Source organism: Trachypithecus francoisi, unplaced genomic scaffold (genome assembly GCF_009764315.1).
Source record: "Trachypithecus francoisi isolate TF-2019V2 unplaced genomic scaffold, Tfra_2.0 Lachesis_group18, whole genome shotgun sequence".
Classification (NCBI taxonomy): Eukaryota; Metazoa; Chordata; class Mammalia; order Primates; family Cercopithecidae; genus Trachypithecus; species Trachypithecus francoisi.
The window spans coordinates 19,132,982-19,152,065 of NW_022681463.1; the positions used below are offsets into that span (position 1 = coordinate 19,132,982).

A 19,084-nucleotide genomic window follows, 5' to 3' on the forward strand; every position below is an offset into this window, starting at 1 on the left:
TAATCTCAGCACTCTGGGAGGCTGAGGCAGGTGTATCACCGGAGGTCAGGAGTGCAAGACCAGTCTAGTCAACATGGTGAAACCCCGTCTCTACCAACAAATACAAAAATTAGCTGGGTGTAGTGGCATATGCCTATAATCCCAGTTACTTGGGAGGCTGAGGCAGGAGAAACACTTGAACCCAGGAGGTGAAGGTTGAGTGAGCCAAAATCATACCACTGCATACTCTGTTGCCTGGGCAACAGAGTGAGATCCTGTCTCAAAAAAAATAATAATAATAATAAACATAGAATAGAAATGATAGCAACACTGACTGGCTGGGCATGGTGGCTCATGCCTGCAATCCCAGCACTTTGAGAGGACCAAAAGACTCAAGAAGGTGTGACATATACATATAATATATCCTTTGTAGTCATGAAGAGAATAATTTGTAATGGAAAAATATCTACATTAAATAAAAAATGTCCGTTGAAGACCAATATATTTATCATGACTGAGCGTTGGAGGAAAATTTTTTAAAATATGTGGAGGGAGTGGGAGGTGCTTTAATATCTTATGATTTTAGAATTATAATGGTTATATATATTTTTGAAATGTTCAAAAACATAAAGCAATAAATGAAACTATAGACATGATTTGGTTTATATCACCTATTCCTTTTTTATAATTTACCAATATATGCATTTTTTTCTTCAACTTTTAAGTTCTAGTGTACATGTGCAGGATGTGCAGGTTTGTTACATAGGTAAATGTATGCCATGGTGGTTTGCTACATAGATCATCCCATCACCTAGGCATTAAGCTCAGCATCCATAAGCTCTTCTTCTTGAGGCTATCCCTTCCCCCATGGTCCCCACTTGCAGGCCCCAGTGTGTGTGTTGTTCCCCACAACCATGTGTCCATGTATTCTCATCATTCTCCTCCCACTTATAGGTGAGAACATGTGGTGTCCGGTTTTCTGTTGCATTAGTTTGCTGAAGATAATGGCTTCCAACTCCATCCATGTCCCTGTAAAAGACATGATCTCATTCCTTTTTATGGCTGCATAGTATTCTATGGTGTATATGTACCACATTTGCTTTATCCAGTCTATTATTGATGGGCATTTAGGTTGATTCCATGTCTTTGCTACTGTGAATAGTGCTACAATGAACATACATATGCATGTATCTTTACAACAGAATGATTTCTATTCCTTTGGGTATATACCTAGTAATGGCATTGCTGGTTCAAATGGTATTTCTGCCTCTGCATCTTTGAGGAATGGCACAATGTCTTCCACAATGGTTGAACTAATTTACACTCCCACCAACAAGAAAACAAGAAAAAGGAAAAGGAACAACAAGAAAAAGGAAAAGCATTCCTTTTTCTCTGCAACCTTACCAGCATCTGTTGTTTTGTGACTTTAATAATAGCTGTTTTGACTGGCATGATATGGTATCTCAAGGTGGTTTTGATTTGCATTTCCCTAATGATCAGTGATGTGGAGTTTTTTTCATATTTGTTGGCCACATGTATGTCTTCTTTTGAGAAGTGTCTGTTCATGTCCTTTCTCCGCTTTTTAACAGCGTTGTTTGGGTTTTTTCTTGTAAATTTGTTTAAGTTCCTTTTAGACTCTGGATATTAGACTTCTCTTAGATGGACAGATTGCAAAAATTTTCTCCATTCTTTAGGTTGTCTGTGCACTCTCATTATAGTTTATTTTACTGTATAGAAGATCTTCAGTTTAATTAGATCACATTTGTCAATTTTTGCTTTTCTTGCAATTGCTTTTGGCCTTTACATCGTGAAATATTTGCCTGTGCCTATGTTCTGAATGATATTTCCTAGATTTTCTTCTAGAATTTTCATAGTTCTGGGTTTTATATTTAAGACTTTAATCCATATTCCATTAATTTTTGTATATGACATAAGGAAGGGGTCCAGTTTCAATTGTCTGCATATGGCTAGTTAGTTGTCCCAGCACCTTTTATTAAATAGAAAGTCCTTTCCCCATTGCTTGTTTTTGTCAGGTTTGCTGAAGGTCAGATGGCTGTAGATGTGTGATTTTATTTCTGAGTTTTCTATTCTGTTCCATTGGTCTGTGTGTCTGTTCTTGTAACAGTAACATAGTTTTGGTTACTGTAGCCTTGCAGTATACTTTGAAGTTGGGTAGCGTGATGCCTCCAGCTTTGTTCTTTTTGTTTAGGATTGTCTTGGCTATTTGGCCTCTTTTTTGGTTCCACATAAATTTTTAAATCATTTTGTCTAATTCTGTGAAGAATGTCAATGGTAGTTTAATGAGAATAGCATTGAACCTATAAACTACTTTGGGCAGTATGGCCATTTTCACAATACTGATTCTTTCTATACATAAGCATGGAATATTTTTCCATTTGTTTGTGCCCTCTCTGATTTCTTTGAGCAGTAGTTTGTAGTTCTCCTTGAAGAGGTTCTTCACTTCCCTTGTTAGCTGTATCCTTAAGTATTTTATTCTCTTCATAGCAATTGTGAATGGAAGTACACTCATGATTTGGCTCCCTGCTTGCCTATTGTTAGTGTTAGGAATACTAGAGATTTTTGCACACTGATTTTGTATCCTGAGACTTTGCTGGTTGCTTATCAGCTTAAGAGGCTTTTGGGCTGAGATGATGGGGTTTTCTAAATATAAAATCATGTTATCTGCAAAAAAAGATAATTTGACTCCTCTCTTCCTATTTGAATACCCTTTCTTTCTTTCTCTTGCCTGATCACACTGGCCAGAACTTCCAATACTATGTTGAATAGGACTGGTGAGAGAGGGAATCCCTGTCTTGTGCCAGTTTTCAAGGGGAATGCTTCCAGCTTTTGCCTATTCAGTATGATACTGGCTGTGAGTTTGTCATATACAGCTCTTAATATTTTGAGGTATGTTCTTTCAATACCCAGTTTACCGAGAGTTTTTAACATGAGGGAATGTTGAATTTTATCAAATCTATTGAAATAATCATGTGGTTTTTGTCTTTAGTTCTATTAATATGATGATTTGTGTATGTTGTACCAACCTTGCATCCCAGGGATGAAGCCAACTTTATCATGGTGGATAAGCTTTTTGATGTGCTGCTGAATTCAGTTTGTCAGTATTTTGTTGAAGATTTTTGTATCGATGCTCATCAAGGATATTGCCCTGAAGTTTTCTCTTTTTTGTTGTTGTATCTCTGCCAAGTTTTGGTATTAGGATAATGCTAGCCTCACGGAATGAGTTAGGGAGGAGTCCCTTCTTTTCAATTGTTTGCAATAGTTTCAGTAGAAATGGTCCCAGGTCTTCATTGTACCTCTGGTAGAATTCAGCTGTGAATCTGGGTGATCCTGAGCTTTTTTTGGTTTGTAGGCTATTTACTACTGTCTCAATTTCAGAATTTGTTACTCGTCTATTTAGGGATTCAATTTCTTCCTGGTTCAGTCTTGGAAGGGTGTATGTGTCCAGGAATTTATCCATTTCTTCTATATTTTCTAGTATATAGCGTGTAGAGGTGTTTATAGTAATCTCTGATGGTTGTTTGTATTTCTTGGGGTCAGTGGTAATATTCCCCTTATTTCTGATTGTGTTCATTGGATTTTTCTTTTCTTCTTTATTAGTCTAGCTAGTGGTCTATGTATTTTTTTAATTTTTTCAGAAAAAAAAAAGCTCCTGGATTTGCTTACTTTTTGAAGGGTTTTTCGTGTCTCTATCTCCTTCAGTTCAGCTGAAGGATATTGGTTATATCTTGATATTGGTAATATCTCTGATATTGGTTATATCTTGTCTTCTGCTAGATTTCGGGTTTGTTTGCTCTTGGTTCTCTAGTTCTTTTAACTGAGATGTTAGGTGGTTAAGATCTTTCTAGCTTTTTGATGTGGGCATTCAGTGCTATAAATTTCTCTCTTAACACTGCTTTAGCTGCATCCCAGAGATTCTGGTATGTTGTCTCTGTTCTCATTAGTTTCAAATAAATTCTTGATTTCTACTTTAATTTCACTATTCACCCCAGAGTCATTTAGGAGCAGATTATTCAATTTCCATGTAGTTGTGTGGTTTTAAGTGAATTTCTTAATCTTGAGTTCTAATTTGATTGCACTGTAGTCTGAGAGACCGTTTGTCATAATTTCAGTTCCTTTGCATTTGCCGAGGAGTGCACATATTTCCAATTATGTGATCAATTTTAGAGTAAATGTCACATGGCAATGAGAAGAATGTATATTCTGTTGTTTTTGGGTGGAGAGTTCTATAGATATATATCCACTTGACCCAGAGCTGAGTTCAGGTCCTGAATATCTTTTTAATTTTCTGTCTCAATGATCTGTCTAATACTGTCAGTGGGGCATTAAAATCTCCCACTATTATTATATGGGAGTCTAAGTCTCTTTGTAGAAATCTAAGAACTTGCTTTATGAATCTGGGTGCTCCTATACTGGGTGCATATCTATGTGAGATAATTAGCTCTTCTTATTTAATTGAACCTTTAACCATTATATTATGCTCTTCTTTGTCTGTTTTGATCTTTGTTGGTTTAAAGTCTGTTTTGTCAGCAACTAGGATTGCAACCCCTGTTTTTCTATGATTTGCCAATATATACATATTTTAACCAAAATTAAATTTTATGACACGTATTAATCTGACACTTGATTTTAAGCTTAATGCATATATGCTTTTTTAGTGGTCACATAAAAGTTTATAGTATGAGGGCAGGAAAACATATTCAACTGGTTTCCTTTTAATGAATAGCTAGCTTGCTTCCTTTTTTGGCTTTATAATTATATGTGATATTTTAAAATAAATATATAAATACGAATACGAAATAGAAGTAATCTTTGTGAGGGTAGAGGGATGTACAGGGATTCTGACATTTCATTTCTTTATATAATACCAAAAAAGCATGGAATTCAGAATGGTATTTCCTTACTTTTCGGTATTTTCCAGATACTTTACATTTGAACCCACTTTGAACTCCCTTTCACGAGGAAAGTGTGCAAGATTGAATCCACTGCCAGTGTTTCCCTCTAAGTTTCATCCAAGGCATTTGGCATATGGTATTTGGCTTCTAGCATCCTTCCCACGTGAACAATCAGCTCACAGAAAGGAGTCCAAGTAAGAAGGGGGTGTGAGGCTCTAAACTGGAAATGTTGAAAGAAGACACTGGAAGCAAATTAATTTTAAAACAGATTAACACTAGTTAAGGAGAGTTTAACAGTACGGTGTTTGCTATAGACTGAATGTTTATGTCCCCCCAGGATTCATATGTTGAAAGCTAATCTCCAATGTGATGCTATTTGGAGGTGAGGGCTTTGAGGTATGATTAGAGCACAGAAGTGAAGCCTTCATGAATGGGATTAGTGACCTGATAAAAGAGACCCCAGAGCACTCCTTTGTCCCCTCTTGTTGTGTAAGGACACAGACAGAAGGCAGCAGCCGGTAAACCAGAAAGAGGATCCTCACCAGACATTGCATCTACCTGATACCTTCTTCCTGAATTTTCCAGCTTCCAGAACTGCCAGAAATAAATTCTTGTTGCTTATAAGCCACCCAGTCTATTGTATTCTGCTATAGCAGCCCAAACGGACTGGGGCCGGGTTTATATTTTTAAAAGGGAAAGTGAGAGGTGAAGCCCAACACACTTCTATAAGGAGAAAAATCACTGGTGCCATAAGTAACAGGCAGACAGTAACATGAATGAGTAAATGAGTGAAGGAGTGAGTGAATGAGTGAATGAGTTGAAGAACTGAAAGAATGGAAAGAGGCCTTTATCATTGATGAGTCTCTTGAACCTTCTCATAACCTAGAACAAATTTGCCTCCTAAGTTCATCTTGGAGTTTATCACACAATGAAAAAGTCAGAGCTACGATAACGAAGAGCAGAACTGGTAAATTTCAGAAACTGGTTCCAGACTTTCCATTCTGTGGACCTGAGTCATTTCCACAATGGACAAATCCCCAGTGAATCACAGCAGGATTGCCCTGTGTAACCTGTGAGATAGGTTCCTAAAATTTTGAGAGGTGAAACATCCTTGAGAGCTCTTGGGATGGTCAAGATGATGGAAAGAAAGGAACATAAATCAGAGTGGTCTGCCTTCTCGGGCAGCCCTGCCAGGAGCAGCTGCAGATGAATGAGAGCAGCTGCTCCAATTCAACTTCTTGGGGTTGCATCAGGGATGCTGAAGCACAAACGATCACAGGGCAGTGAGCAGGAAGCCATGGCATGGCGGGATGGAAGAGATGACGTGCAAAATCACCGAGAGACAGGACAGCAGTGTCGATGGTTATAGATCATTAGGGCAGGGAATAAAGACAGGCATTTGATGAAATCAGTGCAGTTACATAAAAAGGAAGTGAATTGCAAAAGGGATAGTAGCTAGAAAGCATTAAAACCTTTGATCAGAAATTTCAAATGGATGCTAGGAGTACCTGAATAAGAAAAATACATTTCCCCTTTACCCCCCTAATTATTTCACAGGGCATCAAGGCATTAAAATGCAGTTATCTGGTGTGATTCATTACAAAAAGTTTCATTGGTGTCAGATCAATTCATTTTTTAAAAGACATTAAAAGGACAATTTAGGGGATAGAATAATTTTTTATAGCCACTGCAATGTATCATGGTAGTCAGCAATATGCAGGTGTTAATCTTGGAGTGCTTATTTTAAAACAGATCTATATTAAGATGGTTTGGATCTTCAAACTCATCACAATTTTAATTTTGACTAAATGTTTCATTTTATTTCACAATATGCAAATTCTTAATTTTAAGGGCCTGGTTCCTTTGATACAAGCATCCAATATTTGGCACAAATAAACTATTTCATATACACACACACATACAAGATACAAACAAATATTTTCTACATTTGCAACACTAACAAGTTCAATGACTATATAGATGGAAATTTATTTTATATTGAAAAATGTAATGAAACTGTGCTACTCTCAGTACCTAATAAATATTAAATATCCATCCTCATTAATTTCATGAAAATGTATTCATATAATTCTCACATGGTACTTGCTGAACGTTATAAAAGCAGGAGATACAAAGAATTTTCAGTTCATTCTTTAGAATCCTTCTATGCAGGTTTAAAGTTTACGCTCTAAGAAGAGTGCTAACACCACATATTATATGGTTCTTACACCATATACCTTGGGCACTGGAAGGAATCCAACTCAACAGGAATGAAATTTTAATGTAGCATCATTCATGCAATGGCAGAAAACATAACTCTCCATGAAAAATAATGAATTTTTACTTCCGATATCAATTTTTTAATGTTGCTATTTTGTTAAATTTTTTGTGGCCTTCACAAGACCAATATTAATCACAGAAACCTGGGGTGGAAGATATCATTATCCCAACCGGCCTAATCTAGGATGGCTTCCTCCATGCAAGGAATTTAGAAATTTGAAATGGAAGCTAATTGGAAAGCAGATCAGCTCTCATCTGAAATTCTGATGATGCCATTTTGCAGGCCAAGCTTCCTTTGAGGCAAGGAATTTCACCACTTAAATCAGGTCCCAAATCGATCCATCTATTTAGCCCCTATTGTCAGAAATTCTGAGACATGCCAGAGCTCAGAGTGAAACAGGTGCATCTGCATACAGCCGTCTGTGGGATGCACACCCACTCCCATGCACAGCTGGGATGTAGTAATAGATGCTTGGCAGGCTGTCGTTTATCAACTGTGTCTCTAATCTCAGAGATAACCAGGCAGAATACCATGGCCACCTGCCATGCACTCACAGTCATAAGTTTTCTAGCCTGGGCTCTGTCCTGACAGGCACAAGGGTGGCACTAGAGCACACACAAAACTGGGATGGTGGGATCAGGCTAGGAATGAAGGAGGGTTACAGTCCACAGGCAAAGTAGGATCATGTATTAAACAAAAGCTAAAGCGAGAGGAATTTGAAATGAGAGGCATTCTGAATACGACATAAGGTATATTCTGTAGTCATCCACTCAATAAGTATAGCTAGCTACTGTTCTAGGTACCTGACATACATTAGTGAGCAAAACAAAAATTCTTGCCCTCAAGTAGTTTGGGGGAAGATATCCAAAACCAAGAGATATAACAAATGGGAAAAAATAATATAGTTATAAAATGTGCCAAATGAAATATTACAGCAGAGCAAGGAGGACTAGGTATGCCGTGGTCTGGGGAGAGAAGAGGAAAGATGGCCAAGTTGCAACTTCAGATAAGATAGTCAAGGTACACTTTATGAGAATACAATATTTGAGCACAAAGAGGACTAAAGGGAATTAACCATGTAAAATACCTAAGAGAGGAGCCTTCCAGGCAGAGAGAACTGCCAGTGCAAAGTCCTAAGGCAGGAGAATGCCAGGCCTGTCAAAATAGCAAAGATGCTCAAGTCACGAAAGTAGGGGAGAGTGATAAGAGATAAGTTCAAAAAAATAAGGGAGTTATATCATGTGGGCCTCAAGAACCATTGCAGGGTGTGAGATCTTACTGTGAGTGAAATGGGCAGCCATTGCAGAGTTGACTATTAGAATTCCAATGGTTAAGCCCACTTTTTGGTTCCACCTCCAACTATGCCAGACATTTTTTGAAACATTGGGGCACAGAGCTGAATGATCTTTGCAAATTTCAGTTCTAATACTTTACTGTAAAGGAAGTTCATTTTAAGTGTTTGTTTAGAACTAAGTATGGCCTATAGTTCTTGAAGACATTCTATTTGGAGACTTGAAACACGGACACAATTCATTTTCAGTGTCAGAAATATTTTTCCGCTCCTCAAAAGAGTCTAGAAGTCGGCTACCAAGGCTGGTGGCTACTCTGAGGAAGTTTAATTTTAATCTTATTCCCATTTGGCTTGCTAGCAAGCTATATTAAAAACACACACACACACACATATGAAGCCAGAATCTGCATGTCCTTTGACTATGACACTGGCTAAGAGGCATTCCTAGGCTTTTCTCTAGCCAAAAAATGAATAAAATTGTAAACGGGTTGTTTCTTGGTAGGCCTGTCTTCTACAATTCAAGTCAAATTTTAAAATAAAGTATGTTACAATTTGCCAGAGCCTCGGCTTTGTCTTAGAATAAGAATAGTCTAGCTTTTAAAATTAAAAATGAAATGAAATACACAGACGCAATGCAGAAATCAGAACCCCCAAAAAATCAATAGATATTTAATGGTTCTCATTTCTTTATAGCTAATACTCAGTTATTAAAATGAATTTAATGCTGAGTAGGCACTTGGCTACATAATAGCCTGCTAAGTTTCATCCAGCAAGCTTATAATTAATTTTTAAATTAATATAATTGAAGTCCTAGGGATAAATAGGTAACTGTCAAAACGTACTCTGTGGTTGCTCCTTTTTAAAGTAAAGCAATCTAATATCATATATACAAAATCTCACCTTCACCATAATTGTTCCACAATGTACATGGAGAATACAATTGCATGTTGCGAAAGCCCTATTTTAACTCCATAAAGCACATTCATTTATACATTGTTAGTGTTTAGATGTTGATATGGTTTTGTTGTGTCCCCATTCAAATCTCAACTTGAATTGTAGCTCCCAGAATTCCCACATGTTGTGGGAGGGACCCAGCGGGAGGTAAATGAATCATGGAGGCTGGTCTTTCCCACGCTATTCTCATGATAGTAAGTCTCACGAGAACTGATGGGTTTATCAGGGATTTCAGCTTTTGCTTCTCTCTCATTTTCTCTTGCCGACACCATGATTCTAAGGCTTCCCCAGCTATGTGGAAGTGCAAATCCAATTAAACCTCTTTTTCTTCTAAGTCTTGGGTAAGTCTTTATCGGCAGCATGAAAACGGACTAATACGTAAATTGGTAGCAGGAGAGTGGAGCATTGCTGAAAAGATACCCAAAAATGTGGAAGCAACTTTGTAGCTGGGAAACAGGCAGAGGCTGGAACAGCTTGGAGAGATCAGAAGGAGATAGAAAAACGTGGGAAAGTGTAGAACTTCCTAGAGACTTGTTGAATGGCTATGCCCAAAATGCTGATAGCAATATGGACAATAAGGTCCAGGCTGAGGTGGTGTCAGATGGAGATGAGGAACTTGTTGGGAACTGCAGTAAAGATGACTCTTGTTACGTTTCAGCAAAGAGACTGGTGGTATTCTGCCCCTGCCCTAGAGATTTGTACAACTTTGAACTTGAGGAAGATGATTTAGGGTATCTGGCAAAAGAAATTTCTAAGCAGCAAAGCATTCAAGAGATGACTTGGGTACTGTTAAAGGCATTTAGTTTTATAAGGGAAGCAGAGCACAAAAGTTTGGAAAATTGGCAGCCTATGTGACAGAAAAGAAAAACCCATCTTCTGGGGAGAAATTCAGGCCAGCTGCAGAAATCTGCATAAGTAGCAAGGAGCCTATTGTTAATCCCCAAGATCACTGGGAAAATATCTCCAGGCCATGTCAGAGACCTTCATGACAGCCCCTCTCATTAAAGGCCCAGAGGCCCAGGAGGAAAAAGTGTTTTCATGGGCCAGGCCCAGGGTCCCTGCACTGTGTACAGTCTAGGCACTTGCTGCCCTGTGTCCCATCCACTCCAGCCACGCTGAAAGGGGCTAACATATAGCTCAGGCTGTGGCTTCAGAAGGTGTAAGCCCCAAACCTTGGCAGTTTCCAAATGGTGTTGAGCTTGCGGGTGCACAGAAGTCAAGAATTGAGGTTTGGGAACCTCCGCCTAGATTTCAGAAGATGTATGGAAGTGCCTGGATGCCCAGGCAAAAGTCTGCTGCAGGGAGGGGGCCCTCATGGAGAACCTCTGTTAGAGCAGTGTGGAAGAGAAATGTGGGGTCAGAGCACTCACACAGAGTCCCTACTGGGGCACTGCCCAGTGGAGCTGTGAGAAGAGGGCCACTGTCCTCCAGTCCCCAGAATGGTAGATCCACCAACACTTTGCACCGTGCACCTGGAAAAGTCACAGACACAAAATGCCAGTCCATGAAAGCTGGAGATCATTTTGGTGCTTTAAAATTTGACTGTCCCACTGGATTTTGGATTTGCATGGGCCATGTAACCCCTTTGTTTTGGCCAATTTCTCCCATTTAGAAGGCTGTATTAAACTAATACCTGTACCCCCATTGTATCTAGGAAGTAGCTAGCTTGCTTTTGATTTTACAGGCTCATAGGCAGAAGGGACTTGCCTTGTCTCTGATGAGATTTTGGACTGTGGACTTTTAGATTAATGCCAAAATGAGTGAAGACTTTGGGGGACTGTTGGGAAGGCATGATTGATTTTGAAATGTGAGGACATGAGATTTGAAGGGACCAGGGGTGGAATGATATGGTTTGACTGTGTCCCCATTCAAATCTCAACTTGAATTGTAGCTCTCAGAATTCCCACATGTTGTGGGAGGGAACCAGGGGGAGGTAAACGAATCATGGGGGCCAGTCTTTCCTGTGCTATTCTCGTGATAGTGAGTAAGTCTCACGAGATCTGGTGGGTTTATCAGGGGTTTCCACTTTCGCTTCTCTCTCCTTTTCTCTTGCCCCTGCTATGATTCTGAGGCCTCCCCAGCCATGTGGAACTGTAAGTCCAATTAAACCTCTTTTTCTTCCCAGTCTCGGGTATGTCTTTATCAGCAATGTGAAAACGGAATAATACAGATGTACTTTAGCCCTAAAAGCTAAAGAAAATTTCTATCATTTATCTATCAAATACATTTCAATCACCTGTCATGTCATTGACAATCAGTCAGTCCTCTGTGAATCACATAGATTCTTCTGGAGGTCACACAGACAACGAATAACAGAGCCAGAAACATAAACCTCAGGATGGTTCAGAAACACTGGTCAGAAAGTTGCATTTTGGAGCAAGAAAGACACTTCCTAACTCTGAAAAACAAAGGCTGTGAGTGGATCAGCAGATGCCATGGACAGAGCTGCAGCTGAATAAAGCTCTCTGCCTCCCATGGCAATATCAGTAGCTAAATACTGGGGTCCTGTAACAAAGAAAGAGGAGGACAGAAGCCAACTATGTCACTAGTGAGTCTCTTCAGAAAGGTCCCTCTGATTGCTGCTGCCCACCTAGCACAGCTCTCCCTCCAGTGACATCAGCATGTTGCAGGTGAGCACTGCACACCCATGTCTTCTTAAGCCCCTGCTCTGAGCTACATAAACAGTTACCAAAGTCACAGTCATTATCAGCATGCTCCTCAAAGCACAGCAAAGCATTCATCGGTCCCATAGCCTTGAGAAGTTATTCATTCTCTCTATGCTGTTTTGTATCAACTATCCAAAAGAAGACTCAATACCCATGGCATAGGGTGTTGTGGGGATTTCTGTCAACACAGTACCTTTCCCCTCCTGTTGGATTAACCCTTCAAAAAGTAGAGTGCAGAGGAGACATTCTCCGGGGAGACACTTAGGAGATGTCTGTCAAAATCCCAACAGACTATACACATGGGTTACAATCCAAATAGGTGAGGCCAAGAGGGTCAGACCAGCTATGAAACTGAAGCAACAAGGATGGCAGAGACCAGATAAGAAGACAGATTTGAGTAGGACGGTAGAAGGTGGACGCCAGGAACCCTATGGGCTACCAGTGGTGGCTGCCTCAGCCGGTGGCAGAGGAAGCAGTTGATGTGCAGACCCAGCGCGACACTTCATACTAAATCACTCTTCACTTTCACTCACATCTGTGCTCTCAGGAACATACTGTAAGAGTACAAAATGATGCCTTACACTTGAGGAAAAAGCACACAAGTAAAAGCAGATCTAAAATAGAAAGAAATCGTTTGGTTCCTGGGATTTATGAACTCAAGCCTACTCTTAAGAGCAGAAAAAAAAAAATGTTTTAAACTAACATTTATCGAGTGCATATTTTACTACATGCCAGATACTGTTCAAGATGCTCTGGGTGTTTTACTTCATTTACTCACATAATAACTTCATGTGAGAGATACAAGAATATCCCTGTTTGGCAAACAAGGGAACTGAGGCACAAAGGGCTCTGAATTACTTTCTGTCATCTGTGAACACTTGGAGTGAGTGAGAATAGATGATGATTGATGGAAATAGCCAAGCAATGCATCTCAGGTACTGGCTCTGCAGCAAATGCTTGCTACTGACTGCATGGCGTCGGCTACCAAGGTGAGGAGCTCACTCCCATCCTTATAACCCTAAAAGACAAAGTGCAGAGTGATCACCCAGGGCCATGTTTACATCAAGCAATAGAGTCCCACACATAGTTGTTGTTTGCAGTTATTCACGAGGAGGTCGTAGTTCCTTCCTGACAGAATTTATGCACACACTTGAAGATATGCAGGGCTGTGAAGATGGATTAAGCATGCCACTGGGACCGCACTTAGGCGCAGAGACGAGAAGACGCTCCAGAAAGGATAAAATATTTCTGCAAAGAGTGTTTTTTTTTTTAAACCTTCGAAGCTATACAGTAGTTCCTTTTATCAAGCAAAAGCTCAAAGATGGCATTAAAGATTTTCTCTGTTATTCATTGCTATTTTCAGGAGGCAGGGAAGTCTGCAAAAAAACATGTTCCATCTTCCAATTTGACATCCTCAAATAATATAATTTCCTACGTGGGTCTGTTAATGTTATTTTTGTTTCCCGTTTTAGTTTTGACATTTTAAAAAAGAAAATCCTTGAAACTAGCAGACAAATCTTGAACTAGTAACAGTGAAAGCATCATTTCCGCCCCAACATATTGCTCTCTTGAAAGGAGTAATGGTTTTATATCTGAAATCAATGAAACTGCATTTTAAAATAACCATTAAAAATAATATTCACATTAATTCCACGAGCAGCACATGACCTCTAAGTCTAATCAATAACAAAATGTTAATTAAAGTTTGGAAATGGGATCAATTTACCTAATAGAAATGACAGGTAACTGTTATAAGAAAGGCTAAAGGGAATAAAAAGAAATAAGAGAAATATAACAATGTGAGTCTAAAGAAGTCAAACTAATAGGAACAGAGTAGAAAGGTGGTTGCCAGAGGCTTTGGGGGTGAGTGAAATGGATGGATGGTGGGGGGTGGATTTGGTCAAAGGATACAAACTTTCAGTTACAAGATGAATAAGTTCTGGAGATCAAATGTACAGTATGGTAACTATAATTAGTAATAACGTATACTTGAAATTTGCTAAGATACCCTCTGCTCCACACACAAAAAACAGTAACTGTGTGAGGTGGCAGATATGCTAATTAGTTTGATGACGGTAATCAACTCACACTGTATATGTATATCAAGATATCACATATATCTTAAACATATATCATTTTATTTGTCAATTACACTCCAATAAAGCTGGGAGAAAATAAATTTTAAATTTTTAAAAATATGAATTTTCTGGGTACCAAGATAAGTCTAGAAAACAGAGACCTCCATATTTCCCTGAATTTATAATTGACAATAATTCATCTAAAGGGATTATATTAAAAATTCAGAGGCCAGGGCTAAATATCTTCAAATGCATTCTGTCTATTTCATATATGGCTCTTTGGTTTAGCTTCCTGGCAATCAGGTTTAGGCAGACACAATGCATTTCCTATAAGCAGATGTTTGTGCCCTCCTGGTTTCCCAATATCGTATATACAATGAAATGAGGATGCCAGAAAAACAGCTGCAATATGTGGAATGGCGGCAAATAAGGAAGACAAGGGCTTTGAGAATGGGCAGGGGAAAATGTCTCCTCACAAGATTATTGTGCAGATTAAAAGAGAATTCCACAAAGCTCAGATCACAGTGCTTAGCCCATTGTAAATGTCCAATAACTCATGTCTGTTGTTATTATTACTGAAAAGCAACAGAATTATTCCTAGAATGCACATTTGGAAGCTTCCTGGGTTCCTCAAGGAGTTCCAGTTAATGAAGTAGCAGATTACCCAAAGTATTAATTAGCTCTGGTGGCCTGAAAGAGTTGATTCAATTTACAAAATAATAAGATGGCTAGAAAGGGGCTTCATGAAATCCCATAAGAAACTTCACTACTCCTCTTTCTAAATGCCCTGCACACTCTTGCAACGTATACTCAAATATTATCAAAGCAACTGCCAACCCTTAAGACATATGCTAGATCATTATTGTTTTCAGCCTCTCTTTCTTTTTCTCCTCTCAGTTTTCTTTTTAAAATCTGTAACATCTGCTCCAGTTTTAAAGAGCGTGCCCATAATCAGTATCACCCTAAATATTTAAGACATATCCACAACACAGTCCTGACCTGTTTCAGTTGATCGCCATCTGGGAGTTCAGTATTTTTTTTAATCCCTACCCCATCATGTTTCACAGCTCTCTTAGAAAGCCTACACCAAAGGCCCCATTCACTTTTCTTTTCCTCTTTTGCCTTTACTCAACCACTTCTTCCCCATTTTAGTTATTTACACGACCTTAATGACATCCCCAAGTAATACAGAATCAAGTATGCAGTGGAAGCTGAAAGTGCTGATAGAATGGAATTGAACTGTCAAGTCATGTTCCTTCCTATTTCTTTTGGCTTTGAGAAGATGATGCTACTCCAGCAATAAAAAAAATGAGTGGTTTTGTTCAGGAACAAGATAGAGGTGGGAAAATCCCATGGATTTAGCAGATGCCACCTAAAACCTAAGCAAAGAGATCTCTGAGCTTCAGCTTCAGAGATTATTTCTCCCATCTCGCTTTGGACAGAAACCTGGAGCCAATGCCATCAGAAGGATGAGAGGAAGTGTTAGAGATAGGACTAGCATCAAGGAAGTCATGGACTTGGCAGCTCTGCAATTTGCTGAGAGAGGAACAGCAGCAATCAAGGAGGCGGACAGACATGCCAAGACCTCTCAGAAGACTCTTGAGTGCAATAATACTTCTCAGAGAGCTTAGAAAAACTCTTTCCTTCAACCTGTCCTTATATTGAACCATTTTTCACTTTTTCCCAACTTTATACTCATTCTAATTTAGTATATTTCTATACTAATTTACTATCCATCATGCCTTTTAAAAAATATCATATTCGATCCAGTAGTCCCATTATCGAGTATCTACCCAAAGGAAAATAAATCTTTATATGAAAAAGACACTAGTACACGTATGTTCATTGCAGCACTGTTCACAACAGCAAAGTCATGAAACCAACCTGGAACCAACCTAAATGTCCACCAATGGTTGGCTGGATAAAGAAAATGTGGTATATACATCCTACGGAATACATACAGCCAAAAAAAAGAACGAAAAACAGAAAACCAAATACCACAAGTTCTCACTTAAAAGGGGGAAGCAAACAATGGGTACACATGGACATAAAGACGGAAATAATAGACATGGGGGACCCCAAAAGGGGGGAGGGTGGTAGGGGGACAAAAGTTGAAGAAGTATCTATTGGATACAATGTCCACTATTTGGGTAATAGGTATACCAGAAGTCCATCACCACCAGCATGCAATATATCCACATAATAAATATGCACATGTACCCACTGAATGGAAAATAAAGTAAAATAAGTAACTATAATAGAAGAAAAATCATATTTGGTCAACATGATATCTCTTGAAAATATTCACATCTGAATTTGAGTACTAATAATAACAGTAATAATATTTGCCAGGCACTTTGCTAAGTACTTTTGTTATCTCCTTTAATCCTCACAGCAATCCTGCAAGGATTAGTAATTTGCCCAAGGCCATAATTAGTAAATGCCAGAGTCAGATTTGAACCGAGGTCTCTGGCTCCTGAGTATGCACTGGTAAATTACTTGGCCAAAGTCTTGCAGTGAGTAACAAGAGTCAAACTCTGGTGTTGTGTGGCTCAATGTTCTCTCCACTGCACTAAGCTGCCTATGCTTTCTGACTTGTAAGGATGCTCTCTTTTTCTTTCCATATGCCTAACCCTACTTATGTTTCAAGAAACAGCTTATATATAATATCCTCCCACTTTACCTAATCAGCTAGCTTTTATACAGCACATTTATTTACAACGCACTGGTTTATCCATAGCGAAAAAAATCCTCTTTCTTCACATCTTTGGTCATTTGAATTGCATGTATATATTCATTCAATCGACAAAAATTTTTAAACATCCACTAGTTCTAGGGCACTGTGTTAGGTCTTTCAGATAGGAGAGTAAATAAGACAAACAGCTCACACCGTGATGGGAAAGACAGATGAGTAAAATATGGAGTGATGCTAAAATAGGAAGGAACAACACAAGAGGCAGTAAGTGCACATAAGGGAGGTAATTAACTCAGACTGGGTTGCTAGGGAAGAAAAACACTACTTGCGTCGAGGCCTTGAAGGAGTAATTGAAGTTATCCAGGTGCAGGAATGGAGAAGAAACAGAATGCACAAAAACTAAGCACTCCTAGTCATAAAAGTGAGAGAGACTGTGATACATTCCGAGAACTACAAGGACCGTAGCATAGTGGGACCGTGCTCTTGTGCGTATGTGCAGCAAAGATGAGAGAGGTTGGAGCACAAGGCAATTGGAAGCACTGAAAGTCTCTGTGCTGGAATGGACTTGATCAAAGTTCCATTTTAGAAAGGTCACTCTGGCAGTGAGGTAGAGACTAGGTTGGAAGCAGGCAAGTCTAGAGGCAGAAAAGCCAGTCAGAAGCTGCCATGAATGGTGATGGCATGGACTGAGGAAGTAGCAGTGGGAATGTAGAGAGGTGGGTAAAACTGAGAAGTTGTGGAAAACAGAAAGTCACAAAGATTAATTAGACATAAGAATGAGGAAGAAACAGAGACCAAGAATGACCTGGCTTGATGATGGAGTCACACGAACAGCTTCTCGTCACACTTGGACCACACTGATTGCGGCCTTCACAGCCTATCATGTCCAGGTCCTGGCCACCTCTCCAATCCCATCTAGCCTGTGTCACTCAGCCCCACTGGCCCTCTTCAAGCATGCCCCAGCTTCTGGCATTTTCACCAGGTGTTCCCTGAACCTGAAGTAGAGTTTCTCCAGCTCTTCATATTCCTGGCTTCTTCTTTCCATTCAGGTCCATCCTCTCCTCAAGAGGCCTTCCCTAACTATCCTACTTGTTATTTTATTTTTATGTCCCCGTATTCTCACTATCTGTATTTAGTTTTGTTGTTATTTGGTACCTGCTTTCTGCTGTCTCCCTACCTTCAAAATGTAAGCTTTTGGAAAGCAAGAAGCTTGTTTTGTTCATTGTTTTATCTCCAATACCTTGAGCAGCACCTAGCATAGGGTTAGGAGTCAGTAAATGTTTGTTGAATGCCATGAATGAATGAATGAATAACTGATTACATGAGTGAGTGGGGACCACATTGGGAGAGTAGTTTGGGGAGGCACAAGGAGTTTGTTTTCAATATGATGTACTAGAGAGGTATAAATCAATAAAAGTACATGTATCCATGTAGAAGATAGTTAATATGCAGCTCAGGACAGAGTCTGTGCCTGAGAATGGGTTCAGTCACCACCATACAGATGGTAACTGAAGCCAGGGGACTGAAGGAGAATGCCCAGGCAGAGACCCAATAAGCACACAGAGGAGCTGGCACCTAGAACCGTACCTGCAACACAGTAAATGGTTCTAAGTATTTATTGTACAAATTAACAAATGAATGGATGGATATGTTGTAGTCACTTGCAAATACATATGATCCTATAAAACACTATATAAGTTTCCATTGGACATCAACTGTGGACCATTTATCTTTTTAACATTTACAGCCTACTACACTGTAAATAAATGCCAGGTGAGGGAATTTACAATATATTACGAATTTTTACCATCTTATTTCTTCCCTAACACGTAGGTGGATTCAGAAGATCTGAGTCAATGTGGGGTGGGCTACACTACCGCTCACAAATATCTACTCTCCTTTCCTGTCCTTGCCTTACCCCCATCCTGTGGAACTGGCCATGTGATTAGTTTCAGCCAAAGCCCTGTGAGCAAACATGATGCCCTGGCTTTAAATCTGTTCATGTAGTTGATTTAGTCTCTTGGGTTCACGCCCACTGCAATGAGGGGTCCCAGATAGGAGTGGCTCCTTTCAGTCCAGGGTCCAGAAATGTCTGACCCACAGTCATCCCGCAGCCTGGGCAAAAGCCACAGCCAATCCACAGCCACAAGTAATGAGCAAGAAGCAATTTTTTTCTGGTGTAAGCCACTGGGATTTGACAGTTATTACTGCAGCCAATGTTGACTGA

At 39.4% G+C, this 19,084-nt stretch overlaps 1 protein-coding gene across 1 annotated transcript in view; it reads right to left on the reverse strand.

Moving 5' to 3' along the window:
* HS6ST3 (heparan sulfate 6-O-sulfotransferase 3) overlaps positions 1-19,084 on the reverse strand; it is a 771,133-nt gene that overhangs the window by 650,853 nt on the left and 101,196 nt on the right. The gene's annotated exons all lie outside the window — the stretch shown is intronic.